Here is a 24,465-nt window from a genome sequence, read left to right on the forward strand (position 1 = left end):
ACTCAGAATCTGCCATTGTTAACATTTGAAGTTTATTTCCTCCTTTATTCTTTCACGCACCAGAGTGCTGTCTATTTTGAAATTATACCTTATTATTTAATTTAAAAGGTAATACATTGTAGTATACCTAGGCCTTAATATTACCAGCAAATATTTGTCAAGTACTCGTTATTTCCCATGAGAGATATGATGGTGACAATAACCATATAACAGTTCCCATTTATTGAGCACTGTGATATTGTGATATAATAAAAGACATGTATTTGGTCTGGGTTCCTGGTTCCAGGCAGAGCTCCTGAAACCTTTGCAATCTCTGGAAGTGCAAGTGATAAGTGTCTTGTTGTGCGCTGATGAGATGCCTGGTGGCTGGGGCTCCAGGACAGCCTCAGAGTGGGGGCTGGTTGCCAGAGGCACCAACCACATGATTAGAGGGTTGGAACTTTCAGCACCACCCCCTAACCTCTGGGGAGGGGAGAAGGGCTGGAGATTAAGTTGATGACTAAAGGCCAATAACTTAATCAATCATGCCTACAGTAATGAAATCTTCATAAAAAACCCTAACCAAAGCGGTGTGTAGATCTTCCAGGTTGGTGATCACGTTGATGTGCTAGGAGAGACCCTGGAAGCTCCAAGACACCCTTTCCGCCTACCCTGCCCTATGCATCTCTTCCATCTGGCTGTTCCTGAGTTGTATCCTTTACACTTTTACAATAAACCAGTAATTAGTATTTTTAAAAAAATGGTAATACACACACTGAAAATAATTCAGACAAACTTTACTATTTGCAAGTATTACTTTATCACCATCTGTAATTTGCCTTCTTTTCTTAACTTTTAGCATAAAAGGTAGGTAATATGGAACCTAAAGGTTTACAGTGAAAAGTAAGGCTTGCTTCCACCCCTGATGCCCAGTCTCTAGGTCCTCTCCCCAGAGGCAAACATGTTAACGATTTATGTATCCTTCAAAGATAGTCTTTGAATATATAAGCACAGAGGTCTGTTCATACTTTCTATATACATATATATATATGTATATATATAAATGATAACATACAATACATTCTAGTCTATATCTTCCATGTATATTTTAATAGCTGAGATAATTAGTTTTGTATCCTGCTCCTTTTCACTTAACATTATATCATATACTGAGACTTTAAAAATTCTTCGTAAATATGATTTCAATTGACTACACTTTATTCCATCCTATGGTTGTGTCATGTGACCAATTCTTTAAAGTTGTATATTTATTTTTCTGTTCTTAATTATAAAAATTAAGTTGCAGTGACCATTTCTTTACATATTTGTTCTCTTTCCTATTTATTTCCTTAGGAGAGATCCCTAGAAATGGAACCCCTGGTCAAAGAATAACTCTACTGAAACACAGATTTGATCCTTACCTCAATTTCCTTTATCTTATTTTATTCTCTAGATAGACCTGGGAGATAAAACTGGAAGGACAAAGATTACTGTCCCCATTGGATCAAGAAGGGAACTGAGGGCCAGAAATTATAAGGATTTGCCCAAGCCTCACAACTAACAACTGAGACTAGACCTAGTACCATGAAGTTATATGGGAGAGGTCAAAATTCCTGCTCTATTCTTCAGCTGAATTCTTGGGTGAGTCATATCAGCTCTCTAAGCCACAGCATTTTACCTTACAACAGAGAAAATACCACCTACTTCACTGAGCTATGGTACCAATAGAGTGAGCAGTTACCATATGTAAATAATCTGGCATGGTTTCTTGATCTATGGGAGGTACTCAATAAATATTAATTCACTGGCTTTTTAATTCACTTCTGCAGTCAAATCTTGTTCAAGTGCCCCCTCCCTGATCTGGGCTCCATAATTTGAGCCTGTTTTACAATTAACTGTCTGCCTCCCCTTCTGGATTCAGCTGAGTTTTATCCATCCTTACACCCTGTCAACACTGAACCTAGAGTAAATCCTTGGGCATGTTACTCCTTTCAGTAAACATTTATTGAACATTTGCCATGTGCCAGACTATTGATGTAAATGTTGTATTATTGGTTTTCATTTTTCTGATGCAGCTGTTTGCACTCTTAGATTACTGGAATTAGAAGGGATTTTAGAGTGGCAGCTTTATCATAACAAAAAGCCTGGCTACTGGTCCCAGCTTTCCCAGTAACTCAATGTATGAACTTGGACAAGTCACCTAAACTCTGAGCTTCAATGTCATCATCTATGATATGATCATATCATATCTCAACTCAATGTATGAACTTGGACAAGTCACCTAAACTCTGAGCTTCAATGTCATCATCTATGATATGATCACATTACCTACTGCAGAAGGCTGCTGTGATTTTTAAATAAGAAAATGTAGGAAAAGGAGAAGTAAAACTGTCACTGTTTGCAGATGACATGATACTATACATAGATAATCCTACAGATGCCACCAGAAAACTTCTAGAGCTAATCAATGAATTTGGTAAAGTTGCAGGATACAAAATTAATGCACAGAAATCTCTTGCATTCCTATACACTAACAATGAAAGATCAGAAAGAGAAATTAAGGAAACAATCCCACTCACCATTGCAACAAAAAGAATAAAATACCTAGGAATAAACCTACCTAAGGAGGTAAAAGGCCTGTACTCAGAAAACTATAAGACACTGATGAAAGAAATCAAAGATGACACAAACAGATGGAGAGATATACCATGTTCTTGGATTGGAAGAATCAATATTGTGAAAATGACTGTACTACCCAAAGCAATCTACAGATTCAATGCAATCCCTATCAAATTACCAATGGCATTTTTTACAGAAGTAGAACAAAAAAATCTTATTTGTATGGAGACACAAAAGACCCCCGAATAGCAAAAGCAATCTTGAGGGAAAAAAACAGAGCTGAAAAAAACAGTCAGGGAGGACTCCCTGACTTCAGACTATACTACAAAGCTACAATAATCAAGACAATATGGTACTAGCACAAAAACAGAAATACAGATCAATGGAACAGGATAGAAAGCCCAGAGGTTAACCCACGCACTTATGGTCAACAAATCTATGACAAAGGAGACAAGGATATACAATGGAGAAAAGACAGTTTCTTCAATAAGTGGTGCTGGGAAAACTGGACAGCCATGTAAAAGAATGAAATTAGAAAACTCCCTAACACCACACACAAAAATAAACTCAAAAAGGATTAAAGACCTAAATGTAAGACTCCACTGGTTTTTCAGATAAAACATATCAATAAAGTGTAGGGGGCTTCCCTGGTGGCGCAGTGGTTGAGAATCTGCCTGCCAATGCAGGGGACACAGGTTCGAGCCCTGGTCTGGGAAGATCCCATGTGCCGCAGAGCAGCTGGGCCCGTGAGCCACAATTACTGAGCGTGTGTGTCTGGAGCCTGTGCTCTGCAACAAGAGAGGCCGTGATAGTGAGAGGCCCACGCACCGCGATGAAGAGTGGCCCCCGCTTGCCACAACTAGAGAAAGCCCTCGCACAAAAACGAGGATCCAACACAGCCATAAATAAATAAATAAACAAATACTTTAAAAAAAAAAAAAGACCTAAATGTAAGACTGGACACTATAAAACTCTTAGAGGAAAATATAGGAAGAACACTCTTTGACATAAATCACAGCAAGATCTTTTTTGACCCACCTCCTAGAGTAATGGAAATAAAAACAAAAATAAACAAATGGGACCTAATGAAACTTAAAAGCTTTTTCACAGCAAAGGAAACTATAAACAAGACAAAAAGACAACCCTCAGAATGGGAGAAAATATTTGCAAACGAATCAACAGACAAAGGATTAATCTCCAAAATATATAAAGAGCTCATGTAGCTCAATATTAAAGAAACAAACAACCTAATCAAAAAATGGGCAGAAGACCTAAAGAGACATTTCTCCAAAGAAGACATACAGATGGCCTAGAGGCACATGAAAAGATGCTCAACATCACTAATTATTAGAGAAATGCAAATCAAAACTATAATGAGGTATCACCTCACACTGGTTAGAATGGGCATCATCAGAAAATCTACAAACAACAAATGCTGGAGAGGGTGTGGAGAAAAGGGAACCCTCTTGCACTGTTGGTGGGAATGTAAATTGATACAGCCACTACGGAGAACAGTATGGAGGTTCCTGAAAAAACTAAAAATAGAATTACCATATGACCCAGCAATCCTACTACTGGGCATATACCCAGAGAAAACCATAATTCAAAAAGACACATGCACTCCAGTGTTCACTGCAGCACTATTTACAATAGCCAGGTCATGGAAGCAACCTAAATGCTCATCGACAGACGAATGGATAAAGAAGATGTGGTACATATATACAATGGAACATTACTCAGCCATAAAAAAGAATGAAATTGGGTCATTTGTAGAGACATGGATGGACCTAGAGACGGTCATAACAGAGTGAAGTAAGTCAGAAAGAGAAAAATAAATATCGTATATTAACGCATATATGTGGAATTTAGAAAAATGTTACAGATGAACTGGTTTGCAAGGCAGAAATAGAGACACAGATGTAGAGAATAAACGTATAGACACCAAGGGGGGAAAGCGGAGGGGCGGTGGTGGTATGATGAATTGGGAGATTGGGATTGACATATATACACTAATATGTATAAAATACATAACTAATAAGAACCTGCTGTATAAAAAATAAATAAATTTAAAAAAAAAGAAAACGTATATAAGGGTGCTTCATACCTACACTGTGTGGAGAAAACCACACATGGCCTTGTGTAGAATCAGTTGGAAAAGTGCCTGCCTTTATTAGCTATGTCTGCCATAGGTGCAAGGCAAGAGTAAAAAATAGTTTCAGCTCCTGGTCTGATCCACTCCCCGTCATTTTCAGGTAAAAAATTTGAGGCTCCACAAAGAGAAGTGATTTGTCAAAGGTCATACAGCAAGTCAGTTGGAGCATCGTTACTAGAACTTCTGTCATCTGATTACCCCCAGATTGGACTGGGCTTAGGGAAAATAAAAACTACAACAATTTTAGGGTGAGTAGAAAAGCATCCCCAGCACCCTGAGATCTCTTTCCTAGCACTTGCCATACTGTACTGTCAACATTTGTTTATGTGCACACAGCATAGCTTTCCCAGAAGGTGGTATGAGAACAGGGAGAGCTGAGAGGTACAGCTGGAAGGCAGGTTCATGTGGACGCCCCCAAGGGGATCTTCTCAAGAGGGGGGCAGGGGCTACACAGACATTTGGAAGAGAAGTAAAAACCACCCCAGCAGGCAGCTGCCTGAGGCAGATCTGAGCAGGCAGGTCAAGGCACGGTGGTGTCTGCAGAACTGCATTTGTCAGATAAGCATCAATCAGCTCTTCTCTCTCTTTTTTGACAGTCACATAAATGACAGAGCTGGGTAGCTCACTGTCTTCATGACAAGCAATACAGATGAAGGCCCAGGGAAGTCATATCTGGTCCCAGGCTGGGGGAAAGAAGGAAATGGCTCTTACAAGGGTTGGTGTGAAAAATAAACAACACTTTGAGTCTGATAAGCATCTAAGGAAGAACCCGACTTCAGCCAGGAAAGAGGAGGGAAGAGGAGACAGGCTTAAAATCCAGCAAGAAGAGATCAACTGAATACATGTAGTGAAGAAGTAAATGGATGAACTTCTCTTTTGAAGGAAAGAGCACAAGACAAAGTCAGAGACACCTGGGCTGAGCCCTGGCTCTCTAAGCAATTGTGTAACCTTAGGCAGATCACATCCTGGGCCTCAGTTTCCTTATCTATAAAATGAGTTAATAAAGTGACTTCCGGGCAAACTATTGGAAGAATTAAAACTAGTACATGAGAGAGTGCTTTGTGAACCCCTTTCAATTCTTTTCTTTTTCTTTTTTTTTTTTTTTCGTCTGTGTGCTTCATGTTTTCTTCTACCAAATCATCCTAGATCATGGAAATAGCTTGGGGTTCCAAATCAAACAGACTAGGTTCAATTTCCAGGTCTATCATTTATTAGCTGTGAGCCCTTGGCAAGAAATCTTACATGAGTAAGACACAGTTTCCTCATTTGTAAAACAAGCATTGTTGTGAGGATTATAGTCAATGTTGGTAAAGCATTTAGATAGTATATGACATATAGCAGGTACTCAGTAAATGTAATTCTGTCTTCCTATTGGGAACATTTATCAGTAAGGATAAGGAGGGAGCTGGGCAATGTGAACCTCACCCTACTATATGCAACCTCCTCCCTAAAGCCATACTGTACTAACTTTTCTAATTCAACCTTTCTTTAGACCATTCCCCACCACCAGCCCAGCCCAGCTCACCTCCTCACTGTTTCCCCTGATCTCTTAGAGCCACAGAAACAATATTGCAATAGCTACCATTTAGTGAGCACCTACTAAATACCAGGCACCCTACCAGGTGTTTTCAGTGCATTCTATCTTGCATACAGTAGATGCTTGATAAATGTTCACTTCCTTCTCCAGACTGGAAGGAGACAGCCATGGGTGTGACCACTGTCATAATGTAGGCACACCCACATAATAGCATCAGCGGTCTCTCTCTTTTGAATAGTGCTTTACAGTTTATGAAGCTATTTTCTCCCAAATTATCATATTTGATTCTCACAACAATTCATGGGGGTAGATGAGGAAACTGAGGCAGGAGCACATCCACAGCTCAATTAGTCATTCAATCAACATTCACTGAGCACCTACTGTGTGCCAGGCCCTGTGCTGTACTCTGGGGAGATGAGGAGAAACCTTCTTAAACATCCTCGATAGGTTGCTGGTGTCTCCCTTCATATTGTAATCCTTAAGAAACTGGAGATTTATTTCTTGGACTGGAGATCATTTTATATTTTTGCCTGCTTCCATACTGTTTCCTGTGATAGGAACATTCTTTCCTCTGCGGCTAGCTAAATCCTTCATGACCAGGAAGTCTTCCCTGACCCACCATCCTCTGGCAGAATGTCTTTGCTAGGGCAAACACAGCACCAGGGCTTCCCAGTACCACAGACAGGGCTTTTCACGGACTTCCATTGTCTTCCTCCCTTTATAGGCTCAGAACAGGTGAGCAAACACACACACACACACACACACACACACACACACACACATCCAACTCCTTTTACTATCCCCCACCTTTTCCATCTGGATTCCAAGAAGCTAGGATGGATGGCCCTGTCCTTCTCCCACTCCCCTCCACACCTCTATTAGCTGCCCCCTCCCTCCCTAAAATCTCTTCCCACACTTGGACTCCAGAACAGAGTCAGCCTGTGGATGAATTTCTCTGTCAACGATTCTCTTCTTGTCTCTGACCCCAGGTAGCAGTGTAACAGGGTCCAATGTCTGCGCCCCCTCCTCAGCCTTCTGAGGAGCTAAGACACAGCTACCAGCTAGATGCCCTTGGACTCCACTCTGGGCCCCAATCATCTTCCCACTCCCACACCACAACCCACACCTGGCTTCCTCTGCACCATGACCAGCCCATCTACCACCCTAAACTCTCCAAGTTCCCCGACAGTTCCTCCACTCCCGGATGCCAACCCCTTGCTCTATTCCAGTGCCTCTCCATGCGCCACCCCTAGCCAGAACTCAGGTGCCCACAGCCCATATCCAAGGCCTTGGCTCTCTCCCTCCATCAGTTCCCCACCCCCTTTTTCTGCAGCCTGGATAGACCCAGCCTTGCCTCCCACCTCCAAGCTTCCCACCTCCAAGCCCCATCCCTCTCCCGCACTCAGGTTACCCCCCTTGCCTATACCCACCTGGGCTCCAGCACCACACCACACTCACTTTACCTTCTCCCGGCCCAGCACCTCCTTCCTGCCCAGCGCCCCTTCCCCTCATCACCTCACTCCTCCCCAGCTCGAAACGACCCCCGCCAGCCAGTCCCCTCCCCTTAGCTCTTCGCTTCCACGCCTCCCTTCCCTCGCTCCTCTCAGTCCTCTCGCTTCAGCACCCCCTTCCCCGCCCCGCGGCTGGCTGGTACCCTCTGCCCGCACTGCCCCTCTCAGCTCCCTCCTTACCTCTCCCCCCCATCCCCCCACCCCGTTTCCCCCTCAACGAGCCCTCACTGCGCTCCAATTGCCGCTCATCCTTTTCCCCAGCCCCGGCGCCCTCTTTCTCGTTCCCCCAATCGCTCTGCACCTGCCTTTGGAGCTCTCCTTGCGGCCCTCACAGCCCGGGTAGACCCTGCTCAGCGCCCCCTCCCCAGGCTACGCGCCCCTTCACTGCCGCGGTGCCCCTCCTCAGTGGCCTCGCCTGGCCCCTTCTCCTTGGTGTTCCCTCCGCTGCCCTGTGCTCCTTCCCAACGCCCACTCACTGTCCCCAGCGCCCTGCGCCGGGAATCGGTCCCAGATCCTCCCCGGGCGGGCTGCCGGGCCGCGCCCCTTACCTGGGACTCCGGGTGAGGACGAGCGGCTCGCTCCCTGGCAGCGCCGCGGAACCGCTGGACCTGGCGGCGGGCGGCAAAAGGCGCAGTGGGTTCGCGGAGCAGGGCGGTGCGGGGCGGGCCTGGTCCCCACCGCAGCGACTTCGGGCTGAGGCTCGGGCTGCAGCTGGGCTGGGCCACCACCGCGTCCAGGGCCCACCCATGCCCCGCCCAGGGGCGGAGTCCCTATTCGCCGGGCCCCCAGCTCTGGGCAGGTGAAGGAAATCCGAGGTATCTTGGGGGCCCGGAGCTCCCCAATATCTGGGTGACTACCTTGATTTATCTTAATTCTCACGCCTCGTTCCATACACTGAACTTACTAGGGTGATCAGAGAGCTTCGATAATAATGTAGATGATGATGGATTTGTAGCTTTGCCATTTCTAAAGCACTTCCCTGTCGTTATACCGCTTCATCCTCACAAAAGCCCGGGTAGAGAGGCAGAATCTGGACGGCTGTCTACAGGTGGAAACGAAGCCAGAAACCTGGGCATTGTCCTCTACCCTATGCACTCCTTCACACCCTACATCCCATCAGCCTGGTGATGACGCCTCCGTAACATATCCTATCCCTTCCCTTCTTCTCCGTCTCCACTGCTCTCGCCCTGGTTCAGGCCTCATCACTTCTCGCCTGAACTAATGCAACAGCCTCCTAATGGGTCTCCCTGCCTCCACTCTCCAATCCATCCTCTATGTCGGCAGCCTGAGTGATTGTTCTAAACGTCACCATGAAGCCTGAAGAAACAAACAGAAACAAAACATTTTCAATGGCTCCCCATTACCAACAGTAGCCTGGACTGAGAAAATGTTCTTGCCTGGTCATTAGGAAGTCCCAACTCCGTCAGAGAAGGCAGGTATAAGAGGTGATTAGCACCCCACCCTCACACGCGGACCTGGACTTCAAGTCTTCCTGAGGTCACAGGAGCCAGCTGGAGCTTTGGTTTAGAATCATCAGCCCTCCCCATACTCTTCCCCCTTCTCAAATCTTAGAGGTCTTGAAAAAGAATATTTATATATATATATGTATCAGAATCACTTTGCTGTACACTTGAAACTAACATAACATTGTAAATTAACTATAATTCAATTTTTAAAAACCTTAGAGGCCTGAGTCATATACCAAAACAATTTTTCCCCACATTCCATTATGACCTGATCTACAATTTGTCTCTATGGCCCGAGGAACCACCCAGTAGACAGCCCCTCTGGTTGTCTGACTTCTCCCTCAGACTCATCCTTGAACTGTTCCGAGCTTCTCCACCCATTCCCTTTCACTCACCTTCCCACTGTCCGCGTCCTGGCAGCCCTTTCCACTGTGCCCTCTAGAATCCTGTTCTTTTGTCAACAAACTCTCCTACACCCTCTGCTTCTTCAGAGAGTACTCAGGTTACTTCTTTACCTTTCTTAAATCTTGACCCTCCTCCAGGACTCCTTCTGTAACCCTCTGCAGGAAGGCTTCTCACTTTCTCACTCTCCATACAGCACAGGACCAGGAGGTGGGGTTGGCATTGCCACTTCCACCCTTGTACAAAAATTCCTTCTCCTTTGGTCTCCAGCCATACCACCTTCCACCCTTCCTCAACAAGGACATGATTGACCTCCAAGTGCTCCTATGCATTGAAGATTTCAGCCCCTGGCTCATGGTCATTCTCATTAGCCCTGTCTTGCCATCATCCTGGTGCCTTTGGTAGCCATGTGGTTTCCTGATCCCTCAGTCCTTGGTCTCCTCTTCACATTACCTCCCATGGTCATACCTTGAACTTCTTAATCACACAGAACTAGTGCCTCTGTGATCTTAAAATCAAGTATCCTGCACTGCCTGCTCCCTCACTCCCTTTCTCCCATAAGGCCTTAGTTTCCTCATTTCAAAATGGGTGTCATGATAATGATTATTCATTCTTCACAAGAATAATGAGATAACACATAAAACCATCCTTTTAGAGTTGAGAGACAATATGAGAACAGATGGTATTGTGTTTACATCGCCTCAGGTCTTCACATCACTTTCTCCTTCTTCTCTGAAAGGCCATGTATTAAAGTGGACAGAGCACAGACTTGGAGCCAGACAGATATGGTTTTCAGTCCTTGTTCTACACACTTACTTGCTGCGTAAATTACTTGCTATGTAAATTACCCCATTTTTCTGACACATGCACCTAATCCTCATTTGTAGAAAGAGCAATAATGTTGTGAAGATCAAATAAGAAAATGAGATAGCTACTGGAAAGCACTTGACAGGCACATAGTAAGCCAGGCACATAGTAAGCCCTCAATAAATAGGAAACACTGTGGTTATAACAGAACAAAAAATGCTATTTTCTTAACCACAACTGCCTTCCAAGAAAGATAGACCCTAATGTTCAGAGGTCCTCTTGTCCTACTTAGGGCCTTGAGGAGTGTGGATATGTAAGTGTGAGAGGAGAAGGGAGACACTAATTTGCTCTGTGCAAAAAAAGGAAAAGAATTTAGAATTCACTTAGCAATATGGGTGAGAGAGGTAATAAAGAGAGCTGAGGGGAGGAAAGGAAAAAGATGAGTAAGAAAATCAGTGTAAGGGTAGGTTCTACATGGATAAAGAGTCAGAAGAAACCCTCCCATGGCAGGTGTACAAAGGGTGTTTAAACACTGGAATGCATTAAATGGGAGAAGTTGTTTGTTGCACATATAATGTAACCAATTTCTGTGACTCTCAAGACTTCAGTAAAGGCCATTACACTCAGGAATGCTTTCTGAGAGAGGAGTTGTAAGGATGAGTGAGTGGGAAAATTGAGCAATGGACTTTGTTTTTCTGAGTTGAAAAAGGAGAGTAGAGGCAGAGACGAAGAGAGCACAAGCCCTTGTGGAATTTGTGGAAATCTCCAGGAGGTCTTCCAACTTACAAGGGTTATCAAATGTAAAAATCAATGTAAAAATCGAAGTTCAAGCTCACTGCTTTTAGATCTTAAAGGGGGAGGGAGGCCATATCTGACATTTGGGCTGTATCATTTGTGCCTCCCTATTGACTAGCAGGTGACCACCAGAGAGAATACAAAACAAATCATACTATATTGGACTGTCTTCACTTCCAGATCCAAATGCCAAGTAAGAATAGGAAGAAAGACAAAATGCTACCTTTTGTCTTAGATCAGATTGGCTAACAATTATAGTCATTAAGACCTTAAAATATACTGGGCTCATTCACATCTTTTGTCTCATTTAGTCCTCAATACAATCATACAAGGTATGGATTGCCGTCCCCTTTTTATAAATGAGCAAACAGAAGTCAGAAAGTTTAAGTGACTTTCCAAGGTCACACCTCTGGTAGATGGCAGAACCAGATACCAGGTCTGTCTGACTCCAAGTCCAGGGCTCTTTCTATTAGACCCCAGAATCATGGTTGCTTGGTGAACACCATTGTGGTTAAGAGTCCTACAAACAAAATTACCTTAAATCTTTTCTAGTTGCCAGAGCAATCAGCTTTCTCTAGCTCCTAGTTTTTATATGAAATATAAAATTGATGCTTTTTATTGAATGAGAATCAGTCACTTAAAAAAGGTAGTAGCCTCGTTGTAAATCAACTATACTTAAATAAAGAAAAAGAAAGAAAGAAGAAAAGAAAAGGTAGTAGACTAAGTGTGGATTGCACTTGGAATGTTCAAATCTTTACAAGGTTCAGATCTACACCCCAGTGTGAGTCCCTCATGGCCAGCCTAGGAATGCAGGTATGTTGGCAGGTCAAGCGTTTTTCTCTTACCCCTTCAGTGGGTTGCCTCATATAACAGGGGAGCTGGAGCAGGTTCCAGAAAGTCACCAGAACATGTAAAGCAGCTCTAGAAACATAGGGTTCGTGAGAGGAGTGGTGGAAGACAGGGCTGGGAAAAAAGGCAGAGACTAGATGGCCTAAGGCCTTGTAAATCATGTTAGAGGATTGGGAAATTACCTTGCAAGCAAAAGGTTTGAAGCAATGGAGTAACCTGGTTACATAAGCATATGAGAAGAATAGCTCTGACTGTGGTGCGTGTGATAGATGGTATGGGAAGAGTAGGGAGCAGGGAGAAAGGAGATAGGGAACAGTCAGAAATTGCTTTAAAAATCCACGTGAGAGATGAAGAGGACCAGAACTCATGTCATAGCAGTGGGGAAAGTGGAAAGTAGAGGGACTTGATTTGTATTTAGGACCTGGTGGCAGATTAAATGTGAGATGTGTGGAAAAGGGAATTGGCATAAACAACCAGGTAGACAGTGAAGCCATTTACTGGTAACGGGAGCAGAGAAGTTGTTTTAGTTATCTATTGCTGCATAACAACCACTCCCAAAAATTCAGTGGCTTGAAACAGCAATATTATTTCTCACAATTCTGTGGCTGGCTGAGTGGATTCATCTGATGATTTTACCTTGAATCACTCGTGAGCAGCATTCAGCTGGAAGGTCACTCCAAGGCCTGGCAGTTAGTACTGGCTGAGGGCTGAGTGCCATGGTTCTTCCCCACGCGGCTTTTAATCCACTGGTAGGCCAGACCAGTTTACATGGTGGTCTCGTGGCAGTGTTCCAAGAGAGCCAAGGCAGAAGATACAGTCTCTTGAGGCCTAGCCTCAGAAACTGCGTAACACCCCATATACTGCATTCTATTGGCCAAATCGAGTCACAAGCCCAGCCCAGATTCAAAGAGCTCTGAGTGAGAAGAAGAGCAAAGTCGTATCACAAAGCGGTATGAATAGAGAAGGGAGGAATCAATGGCCTTTAACCAATCTACCACAGGAATGGGAACAGATTTGGATAATGAGAAAAAATGATAAGTATCTCAAACACCACTTCATACACTAATCATTCCTTCTTTCTTCTCTGTGCCTCAGTTCTTTTATTTGTAAAATAAATGAAAATGCACGCTGAGGACACTGCCCCATCATCAGGGCATACCACTGTCAGCAGAGGTGGAATCTGACACACACACACACACACGAAGCATTCAACATGTGAATATTCAGAACCCAGGTCCCACCCACCACCCCTCTCTCTTTCGCCCACCCTACCAATCCTTCACCAAAGCCTGTCCGTGATACTCCCTGAGAGCTCTCCATTGCACGGCCACAGCTTTCTCACTGTCCTATCCCCATGATAGCCTCCAAACTTCCCCTGTAATCCACACTCCATACTGCAGCAGAGGACTCTTCCTAACCCAGGTTAAATCTGTTAATGTGCACATATGGCCTCTTGTGGTCTGGCCTCAACTACCCTCTAGCCTCATTACTGGACACTCCCCCATCCTGCCCTAAGCTCCAACAGCATAAACTACTTTTGGTTCCCAGAGTGTGACCTGCTCGTAGCATCTCCATGAATTTGCCTCAGTTTCTCCCACTACCTTGAATACCATTCACTCATTCATTCATTCACTCACTCACCCACACAACAAATATCACCTGAGCACCTGCTGTACACCCAAGTGGATAACAAATGGTCCCTGACCCAAGTTGCTCAGGGTCTGGTGCAGGATAGCAGGCTGTAAGACCCTGCTATCTTACAGGGTCTTAGTTCACAAAGGCATAGGCCAAACTGCAACCCAACGTGACCTCCTGGATCATTCTTAGAAGGGATCAGGGGATATTTGCTGAATAAATAGGCATACAAATATCCACAAAAGGTTTCTCACATCCACCATCTCATTTAAATTTCACAGTAAACATATGAAGTGGGGACTGATTCATACCATCCTGGATGTGAGGAAGAAATAAGTAGCCCATGGTTTCTCAGCTACTGAAAGTAGGGGAAGCCAAGACTAAAATCAGCCACATTAATGAATTTGGCAAGACATGGCTGTTTTCTCACTGTGGGACACATCAACGGGGAGGAGCCTCAGAGTTAGGCCTCATGCTAGGAGGCAGGCCCTGGGATGCAGAGTTGAGACTTAAACTGAATCTTCAAGGACAAGTAGGAGTTAAACTCACAGAGAAGGAACCCAAGTAGAAGGACCAGCATGAGCAAAGGCCCAAAGGTATGAAATTATATGAAGGCTTCAGGGAACATCAGGGACTGTAGGTCTCTGGAAGCACACACATGATGGGCACAGTACAGGTGATGAGTGAGGTGGGAGGGTAAGTCAGAGCCAGAGGTCAGCCAGGGCCTGGGGAGCCATGCTAAGGATGATGGGCTCAAAGATCAGGGCAATGTGGAGCGTTACACTGCTTTCTCCAGGGGGAAGACGGCCAAATTTACGCTTTAGAAAGAACTCAGCTTATAGAATGGAGATGGGTCAGAGGTTCCAAGATACAGAGGACAAGGAGACCAGAGAGAAAGCTGGTGCAGTGACTTCAAAAGAGATTGAAGTAAACCAGTGTGGGATAATCAAAAGGACATAAGCTTTGGAATCAGAGAGGTCTAAGTTCAAATCCAACCTTCACCATTTGCTAGTTATGTGATTGAATTTCTCTTGATCACACAGGTTACTCATCTGTAAAATGGGGATGAGAATTATTTCATTGGCTCCTTCAGAAAGTTCCATTAAAAGTGATAATGTATGTAAATTATGGGGTGCTTAATAGGATATTCAATTCAATAACATCAGATACTTTAAGGGATCTGACAACTCATAACTAAGTATATCATGCTTGCCAATGATTTCTCCCGTCTAGGGAACTTAAGAACAGTTGCACTCGCTTAGACTCTATAAGTCAGGTTGCCTCTCTAATTTTGGAAAAACATCTGTTTCCTCATTCTCAGAGGGCTTGCCGAGGGACGCTGCTTAAGATGCCCTGTGACCCTTTGCAAAGGTTCAGTCTCATACTCCCCCTTGTGCTCTAAAGGGGAACTGCAATCTCGCTGGACTGACCAGCAGTCATGGTGCTGAAATCAGCCTGAATATAGGGGCTGAAAGGAAGGGAAGTGACATTTGGTAAGCACTTACCATATTCCAGAAACCTTCTGAAGTGCCTTCCATACACTATCTCATGTCTCTTATCAACCATTCGACAAGAGGAGACTGAAGCTCAGCAAGGTTAAATGACTTTTACAAATATCCATGGATAGTAAGTGAGAAAGCAGACCTAAACAAAGGAAAGAACTGGAAAAACTGGTGATGTTTACTGCATGATAGAATAAAATCCAACCTCCTTAACAAATTCAACCAGGTCCTTTTCTCTCTAGATTTATCTCCCACCACCAACCCACTTGGTCCTTTTCTCTGGCCATACAGAATAACTTATACTGTAAGTCTGCAGTATAAAAACTGCTTTATACTTCAGCATTTCTCATGTGCCTTCCTGAATACCCCTCCTTTATCAAGAAGACTCCTCCCTACTCATCCTTGTATCCATCTCACCCTTACTTGGAGGGAATTTAATCACTCCCTCCTTTGTACTACTTCTGGACCTTAGGCTTGCAGTTGGTACATGATAGCTAAAATAAAATGTTCAGCCCTAGGAAATTAACAGTGCCCATGCTTTAACACAATTATTCATTTATGGTATACCAGGCATGGCTGAAGGTACTGAGCACTAGAAATACAGTAATAAGCAAAACAGATACAGTCCCCATTCTCACAGAACTTACACTCTGATAAGGAAGGCAGACATTACACAACTAACCATATCAATAATTACCATTGTGATCATTGTTTTGAAGGAAAAGTAATGCGAGATATAAAAGAAAAAGCTATTTTGGTGCCATGATCAGGGAAGATTTCACAAAGCAACATTTAGGTGGGATTTCTGAAGAATGAGTTAGGCAAAAATATGGGGAAGGACACTCCAAGTAGAGGGAATAGCATGTGTAAAGACCATGAGGAACTTTGAAAAATGGAAAGAAAACAAATGTGGCTGGAATTTGTGATAGAATGAGAGAATGACATGCAATGAAGCTGGAGAGAGACTTGAGAGCCAAATTATACCACTCACTTAAACAGTATTATTGATTTTGGACTTTATCCTGGGAGTAATGGAGGAGAGACAGTGAAGAGTTTCAAGCAGGGAAATAATATAACTAGAATTCTACTCTAAAGAGAGCAGTCCCTGTGGAGAACATGTGGAGAGAGGGGCAAGGATGGATGCAAGGAAACCACCTAAATAGCTATTCATTTATTTAGCCATCTCATTAATGTTTATTGAATGCCTACCACGTGCCAGATTCTATACTAGGCTTTGAGGATTCAGCAGTGAACAAGACAGACAAAAGCCTTGCCCCGATGGATCTTACACTAAAAGTCTAGGTGACAAATGCTGGTGGTTTAGACTATGGTGGTGATGATATGGATGAAGAAGAGTGTATTAGTCAGCTTGGGCTGCCATCATCCAGTACCACAGACTAGGTGGCTTAACAACAAATTTATTTTCTCACAGTTCTGGAAGCTAGAAGTCTGAGATCAGGGTTGATTTCTTTCTTTCTTCTTTTTTTAAAAATATTTATTTATTTATTTGGCTGCTTCGGGTCTTAGTTGCAGCATGCTGGATCTTTAGTTACGGCATGTGAACTCTTAGTTGTGGCATGTGGGATCTAGTTCCCTGACCAGGGATCAAACCCAGGTCCCCTGCATTGGGAGTGTGGAGTCTTAGCCACTGGACCACCAGGGAAGTCCCAGGGTTGATTTCTTAAGGCCTCTCTCCTTAGCTTATAGAGGACCATCTTCTCCCTGTGTCTTCACATAGTCTTCCCTGTGTGTGTGTGTGTCTGTGTCCTAATCTCTTCCTGTGAGGATATCAGTCATATTGGATTAGGGCCCACCCATATGACCTCATTTTAACTTAATTACCTCTCTAAAGGCCCAGCTCCAAATACAGTCACATTTTGAGGTTGAGGGTTAGGACTTCGACATATTAATTTGGGGGAGGACATGATTCAGCCCATAACAAGGAGTGAATGGATTTTAAAAAAAATATTTAGGACAGAGAATGAACAGTAATTGACAATAAGGAGTAAAGAGAAGGAGATGTCAAGGATGGGTCTCGGGTTTCTGGCATGTAAAACAATAGGGTGGTGCTATTGACCTATTTGATAAGGAACACTGGAAGAAAGTTCACAAGGATCCATTTCCTCTTTTTCAGTAGTTGTGGTCCTTTTGGGGTCCTAAAGCAATGTACAAAGATATGATAGTCTGGCCAGCAACATATCACAATATTTATTGGCACATGATATCAAATATATGGGGAGATTGTATCATCCATGCAAATCTGAATTAGAAAGAGAACTTTCAAAAATGATTTTATCAGCCAGAATTTCCTCATTCACTTCCCAATCCCGTATCTCCTCCCATTACCTTAACAGGAACCATTTAGGTGGAGTTGTGAAGGCCAAAGCCAGAGTGTAACAGGTAGAATGTCAAAGAGAAAATGAGGTGAGGAAAGGTTGACAGTGTGGGTCAGGCTGGAGAGACACATAAAGTCCACGGATGGTTTGTTTTTAGATGAGAAATAAGTGTTTAAGTTTGCATAGGAATAACCCAATAGAGATAGAGAGATTGATGATATACGAGAGGAACATTTATGGCAAAAAAAAAAATCTGAGGACAGGGAAAGGCTGACTCCAGAGCTCAATGGAAGGATTAGCCTCTGATAAGTAGAAACCATCTCTTCCACTGGAATAAAAGGATAGGAAGAGAAGATGAGGCAGATACAGGGAAGGTCTGTAGATTTACCAGGGCAAAGTTGAGGGAGTTATATCAGAAGATCTGGATAAGGTCAAAGTGTAATGGAAGATATTGATCAGTTAGGTTGAAAGGATAGATAGGTGGTTGTGCTCAGAGAATGGAATTTCTGATTCAAGGTTTCAAAGGTAGAAGAGTTTTGAGTGTTAATAAGATGAGACCATTGGAGTTGGTGGCTGAGATAGAGTGGAGGTCACTGATGAGAAGGAGGCCAAATAAATGAGAGGCCAAGATATTAGATGAAGTTTTTCATGGCTTTTCATGGCAAGTAAGGGGAAGCCAAGCTTCAGCTGACTTAAATTGTTGGAATATTAGGTCATATATCTTGAAGTCCACAAAGTGGTATTCGAGGTTGACTTCATCCACTGGCTCCAAACATGTTTCACTGCAGTTTTCTCATTATTTCCCCCCCCCTACCCATGTGTTGGTTTCACACTCCATCTAGTAGCAAATAAAAATATCCTGTGAGACCTCTCAGAATTTGTAAAATATTAATTTTAATTATAAATCATTCCAAGAGATACATTGTTATCCAAACTTATTTAGCCATGGAATGCCTTTCTGGGGGCACTAGTGTTGCGTGGAATATACTTTGGAAAATGCTTCTATAACCTTGCTAGACAACAGTTATTGACTATTACAGTGGCTAGCCACAGAAACTTACTCTGGCTTATGTAAGAAAAAAAAGAATTTATTAAATAACACTGACTAGGGACTTCCCTGGTGGCGCGGTGGTTAAGAATCCACCTGCCAATGCAGGGGACATGGGTACGATCCCTGGTCTGGGAAGATCCTACATGCCACAGAGCAACAAAGCCCGCATGCCACATCTACTGAGCCTGCGCTCTAGAGCCCGTGAGTCACAACTACTGAGCCCGTGTGCCACAACTACTGAAGCCCGCATGCCTAGAGCCTGTGCTCCGCAACAAGAGAAGCCACTGCAATGAGAAGCCCGCGCACCGTAACGAAGAGTAGCCTCCGCTCTCCAAAACTAGAGAAAAGCCCTCGCGCAGCAACGAAGACCCAATGCAGCCATAAATTAATTAATTAATTAATTAATTAATTAATTAATTTTAAAAACATAACACTGACTAGATCATAAATTACCCAGGGATGCTGGAGAACCAGGTTTGGGGGTACACATTGCAGACATGCTGGGGAAGACACCATGCTGGGGAAGACACCACTGCCCCAAAAACAAACCATCCGTGGACTTTATGTGTCTCTCCAGCCTGACCCACCACTAAGGACTAAACTTGTACTGCTTGACACCACTAGCCTCCAACACTGGACACCACTGTGGGCACTATAACCACCACTGCCCCAAGAACTCAGTCTTCCTGCAAATGCTGTTGTCTGTGCTGCAGGAAGGTGTATCTGATTGGCTGAGCCTAGGTCATTTGCCTATAGTCTAGCTGCAAAGGAGACTGAGAAAGCAATTATCTGGTATTTCCAACTTCTAAAATGGAAAGAGAGTTCTGCCTCCCTCCAAAATTTATAAGGTGAAGGATTTCTTGAATCTAAGAAGGATAATTTAGTGGCTAAAAAGAATTTTTTAATGGCTACATAATACACTAATTTCTTTGCCCAATTTGAACTATATTATTTCCCGCCTACCCATATTTACACTTAAAAGAAAAAAAACACTTCAATATAATGCAACTCAAAATGCAATTACCCACTCACCAAAAGCAGTGCAACCCGAAGTCTCATTATTTACTACATCCAGTTACAAATCTAGAACTTCTAAGTGATATCTTTGGAATCACACCTGTATATATGATATCTTAATTAGGAAGTTCACCACTATAATAAGCAAGGTTCTACTGTGGATAATAGGAACCATGCTAGCTATTTTAATCAGAAAGCATTTAATACAGGGAATTAGGTACTAAAAAAATCACTGAAATGACTAGAGGAACAAACACTAAGCTGGGCCCCAAGGAATGACTCCAAGACATCGTAGGCTGTCCCGACATGGGAAATGAAAGTTTTACATCACTCAGGAAGGAATCTGCCCTCCCAGGTTGTGGTTTCACGATCACACCATCTTGGCCACCATCTGGAAATAAGCAAGGCATTGTCCTCCTGGAACACTCTGCGATAGCTACAACCTGGGATCAGGAAGCTGCTGCCAGAATACTTGTCTCCAGAGCCACATCACACCTGCGAAGTCACACCAGCAAACTGGAGGCCTCACACTCTGCCAACTCTTCCCCAACAGTTCCCAATTCAGATCTCACATGAAAGCATCACTGTAAAGTGAGTGCACTTTAGAGGCAATATTGAGTGAGACAGCATGATGGTGACTAAGATGGTCAGGAAGCCCACAGATGGTGGTACCAAAGCAGAAGCTTGGCGGAAGGGAAATCCAGATTAAGACTCTCTTCCAATAAAATCAGATCGCTGCTTCATCCAGGATAAAAGGAATCCAGTGTAATTAAACTGACATGAGGCGGGAATTCCCTGGCGGTCCAGTGCTTAGGCCTCAGTGCTTTCACTGCCGAGGGCCCAGGTTCAATCCCTGACTGGGGGAACTAAGATCCCGCAAGCCATGCAGCACAGCCAAAAAAAAAACAAAAAACAAAAAACACGAGGTACCTTGCTGTTGGAGTCTCTGGATTGTGTCACCAAGTCCAGAGGTTCAGTGTTGCTTGCTGCAGCTGACAAGTTAGGCACTCAGCAGTGACAGGTTATCCTTGGAGAGGCTGCCTAACTGTGATCAGTGGCCCTGATGCTCATGGCCTAGAGTGGCATGGGAGAGCAGCCCAATTATCCCGCCCAATGAAGGGAAGAGAAGTGGTGCTGAGGAGCTGGAAGGGCCACCTGGAGGGGCCTTGCTGACAAGATAAAGGGGCAGGGTGCGTGGACTGACCACTGGAGGCTGATAGGAAAATAGACATCTCAGCAGATGGCTTCATGGAAGGGTGTGCCAGGACCAGGTAGGATGCATCATACCTCAGAAGATGCCAGCATGAGCGGTGTCTCTTATCTGATGGCATGACACTGTATAATTCTCTGAGATTGAAATGCCATCCAGGGAAGGAGAAAAGAGACCAAAAATATCCTAAAGTTGACCGAGTTTCAACCTCAAATAACCTAAAAAACCTTGGACCTGACTGTAAGTGGTTTCTCTGTCTTCAGGCAGAATGGCAGTTTGAAAGGGAATTGTTATTGGAATAGACAATTATGTTTCTTTTTTTGCAATTGTATAAGTTGGCTTGAAAATTTATACTTGCTGCACAGCATAAGGCATTGATGCAATCCTTGAGTTGGTTGACTTGAATACAAATTGCCTAGTACGGTGTAGTAGTTAAAAGCATGGTTTCAGGGGCCAAATTGCCCACATTCAAATCCCAACTCTGATCCCACTAGCTTAGGTAAGATACTTACCCACTGTGTGCCTCAGTTTCCCTATCTATAAGGCAGAGATGATGATGACGGCAATAGAACCAAATCCATCAGGTTATTGTTAGGATTCAATGAGTTAATATGACTGGAGGATTTAGAACAGTTTCCAGCACACAGTGCTGTATAAATATTTGCATCTTCAGGTAAAGAATGTTTGAAACCTGTAGTCTTGAAACTTCTATGGTTGCATGATCCCTGAAAGAATTTTGGAAAACTAGGTACTTTTAAGTTGACTCTTTTGAGATCTAAAAGCTTCATCATGTAAATAACGGCAAAGGACATAATTTCTGGTGTACTGTAAATATTAACATTTAGAAAAAGCTGTTATGTCACTTTAAAAAAATGTATCCACTAGAGCCTAAGTACCACAGGAATTTTATACCCACCTTATCCACTTAATTTTTTTTCCACTTAAAACTAATACATGGACAGGCTCTTCTTAACAGTTGGAAATTTTACATTATCCTCTTTCTTCTTGAACTTGCATTTCTTTCATTCTACCCACAGAATTATAAACTAATGCAATGCATTTATATGCTTAAAGTCTCTTATTGATCACCATGTCATACCTCTCTATAGTAAATTTATGTATTTAATTGGAATTAAAATGCTAAGATTCTTATAGTCAAATTCTTTGACTATAAGAATCTAAGTTACATTAGACAATTTTTGTACCCTAGTTTACAACCTCTTTATCTTTCCCCCCATTTGGCTGTCGCTGTGGTAACCAGCTACGTTTGGAGGTTGAGGACACCTCTCTAAAACTGCATTCCCTTATCTCTTGCTTTCTGCCTCCAAGGCTCTTTGTCACCTCTGTGTCGATGTTCTTCCAGGAAATTAGCTCCTCTGAGGCAACCCTGGACCAGAGAGGTAAACAGCTCAATAATAAATACTATTTTGGTTCTCCCTCCTGTGCTTCACTTTCCCCAGTCCCTCATTCCTGTTCCCGAGAATCTCTTCCTAGAATATATTACCCGTACAGGCCTTATCTCAGGCCCTACTTTTAGGGGAACCTAAGTTAAAATCTAAGAGTTAAAATTTTTCTACCAGATCCAATTATCGTTACAAGAATTATTGGTATGTCAATCAAAACAATAAATATTACAAATGTTAATAATTATTAAACATAAAAAGTAAAGCTTTATTAAAATTGCATCTCTTAATGACATGACTTTTAAAAATGTCATTCATATATATGTGGGAAGAATATTACTTATGGCTAAAATGGGACAGGATTCAGGATTCTCAAAATGTTAAAAACTTAATTCTCGGACAGATTTTAAGCCCATGCCAAAATTTTAACTTATTAATCAGGACCAGCAAGATGACAAAACCAATTCAAAGTTGAAATAAGATTATTAAATCAGATACAAAACTGGTTAATGACCTAAAGGCATTAAAGCTATAACCTCTGAGGTTATCTTCTCCCTGGGAAAGAAATCGTTTGCTTCTTATCAGTTTTCTATAAATTGACATTTAACTCTATAGCCTTGTAAAATGTGTGTACCCTAATTTAAAGTAAATAGTAAATCAAACTAATTTGTATTCTCTTAGAAAGTCAGATAACCCTTTAGGCAGGCTTGTTACTACAATGCTGTACAATAACATTAAAAGTTTGGAACAATTTTTCTTAACACTAGTTATTACGTTTAGAAATATAAATGCTTAGAAATGTTCACATAAATAAGTACATGAGAATGGAAGTTTTGTTATTGCAATAGCATTAAATTCTTTGAACTCTTACTGAGTTATATGCCAAAAAACCACAAGTGACCTAACATCAAAAATTTAAAATAAATACCAGTTGATACTTCAATTAGGCCCTCTTTTAGTCATGTTGTAAGCAAAGAAATAGAAAACACTTACCTTGTGAAAGAATTTGTTACCCATTCATTAAAGTCATTCACTTTCTCAGTTTCTGGAAAGTATACCACAAAGACATCAAATACTTATTAACTACCTCTCAAACATTTTCACTTGCCTTGGAGGTACACCACACAACCCAAATGCCACAAAAAGGGCTAAGAAAATCTTTGCCAATGCAACATGCTTTGATAAACTGCATTCATCTTATCATGTGCTTCAAGTGTATTTTAATGAAACACTTGTCTTTCATTCAATTTATGGAAAAAGTATTATATATTAGCTAAATGGCCAAGTCAGTCTTCACTGTTAAGTCAATCAGCTACATCAGTCTTTCATTTAAAAAGACTTCATTTTGGAGAGTTGGAATAAGTGTTTTATTTTATTTTTTAATTTATTTTATTTTATTATTTATTTTTGGCCGCATTGGGTCTTTGTTGCTACGCGCGGGCTTTTTCTCTAGTTGCGGCGAGCGGGGGCTACTCTTCATTGTGGTGCGCAGGCTTCTCATTGCGGTGGCTTCTCTTGTTGTGAAGCATGGGCTCTAGGCACGTGGGCTTCAGTAGTTGTGGCACACAGGCTCAGTAGTTGTGGCATGTGGGCTTAGTTGCTCCGAGGCATGTGGGATCTTCCCAGCTCAGGGCTCGAACCTGTGTCCCCTGCATTGGCAGGTGGATTCTTAACCACTGCGCCACCAGGGAAGCCCCAGAATAAGTGTTTTAAAATCAAATGTATTGGGACTTTGCTGGCGGTCCAGTGGTTGACTCCACGCTTCCACAGCAGGGGGCATGGGTTCCATCCCTGGTTGGGGAACTGAGATTCCACATGCTGCACAGTGCAGCCAAAAAAAAAAAAAGTAATTCATTATCTCTAAAATCAAATGTATTGACATATACATACAGTAAAATGCCTATATAGAGTTTACAGTTGGATAGGTTTTGACAAATACATACACCTAGGTAAGCATCACAATCAACATTTCCATCACCACAGCAAGTTCCCTCCTGTGCCATTGCAGTTAAATTCCTCTCCCCCCACCACCAATCTCAGGTAACCACTGATTTGATTTCTCAGACTACAGACAAGTTTTGCCTGTTCTGAAACTTCATATAAATGTACTCTTTTTTGGTCTTTTTCACTCAGCATGTTTTTGAGATTCATCCATGTTGTTTTATGTATCAGTAGTTTAGTTTTTTTTATTCTG

The 24,465-nt window shown here is 42.7% G+C and overlaps 1 protein-coding gene across 1 annotated transcript in view; it reads right to left on the reverse strand.

The window, feature by feature from the left end:
* The window catches only part of RAB3B (RAB3B, member RAS oncogene family), a 65,346-nt gene extending 56,804 nt beyond the window's left edge, over positions 1 to 8,542 (reverse strand). Inside the window, exon 1 of the mRNA XM_007164466.2 lies at positions 8,347 to 8,542. The gene's annotated coding sequence lies outside the window, so the exon portion shown is untranslated. The remainder of the gene's footprint in view (positions 1 to 8,346) is intronic.
* Positions 8,543 to 24,465: the final 15,923 nt, after the last annotated feature.

The sequence above is a fragment of the Balaenoptera acutorostrata genome, chromosome 1 (assembly GCF_949987535.1).
Source record: "Balaenoptera acutorostrata chromosome 1, mBalAcu1.1, whole genome shotgun sequence".
Classification (NCBI taxonomy): domain Eukaryota; kingdom Metazoa; phylum Chordata; class Mammalia; order Artiodactyla; family Balaenopteridae; genus Balaenoptera; species Balaenoptera acutorostrata.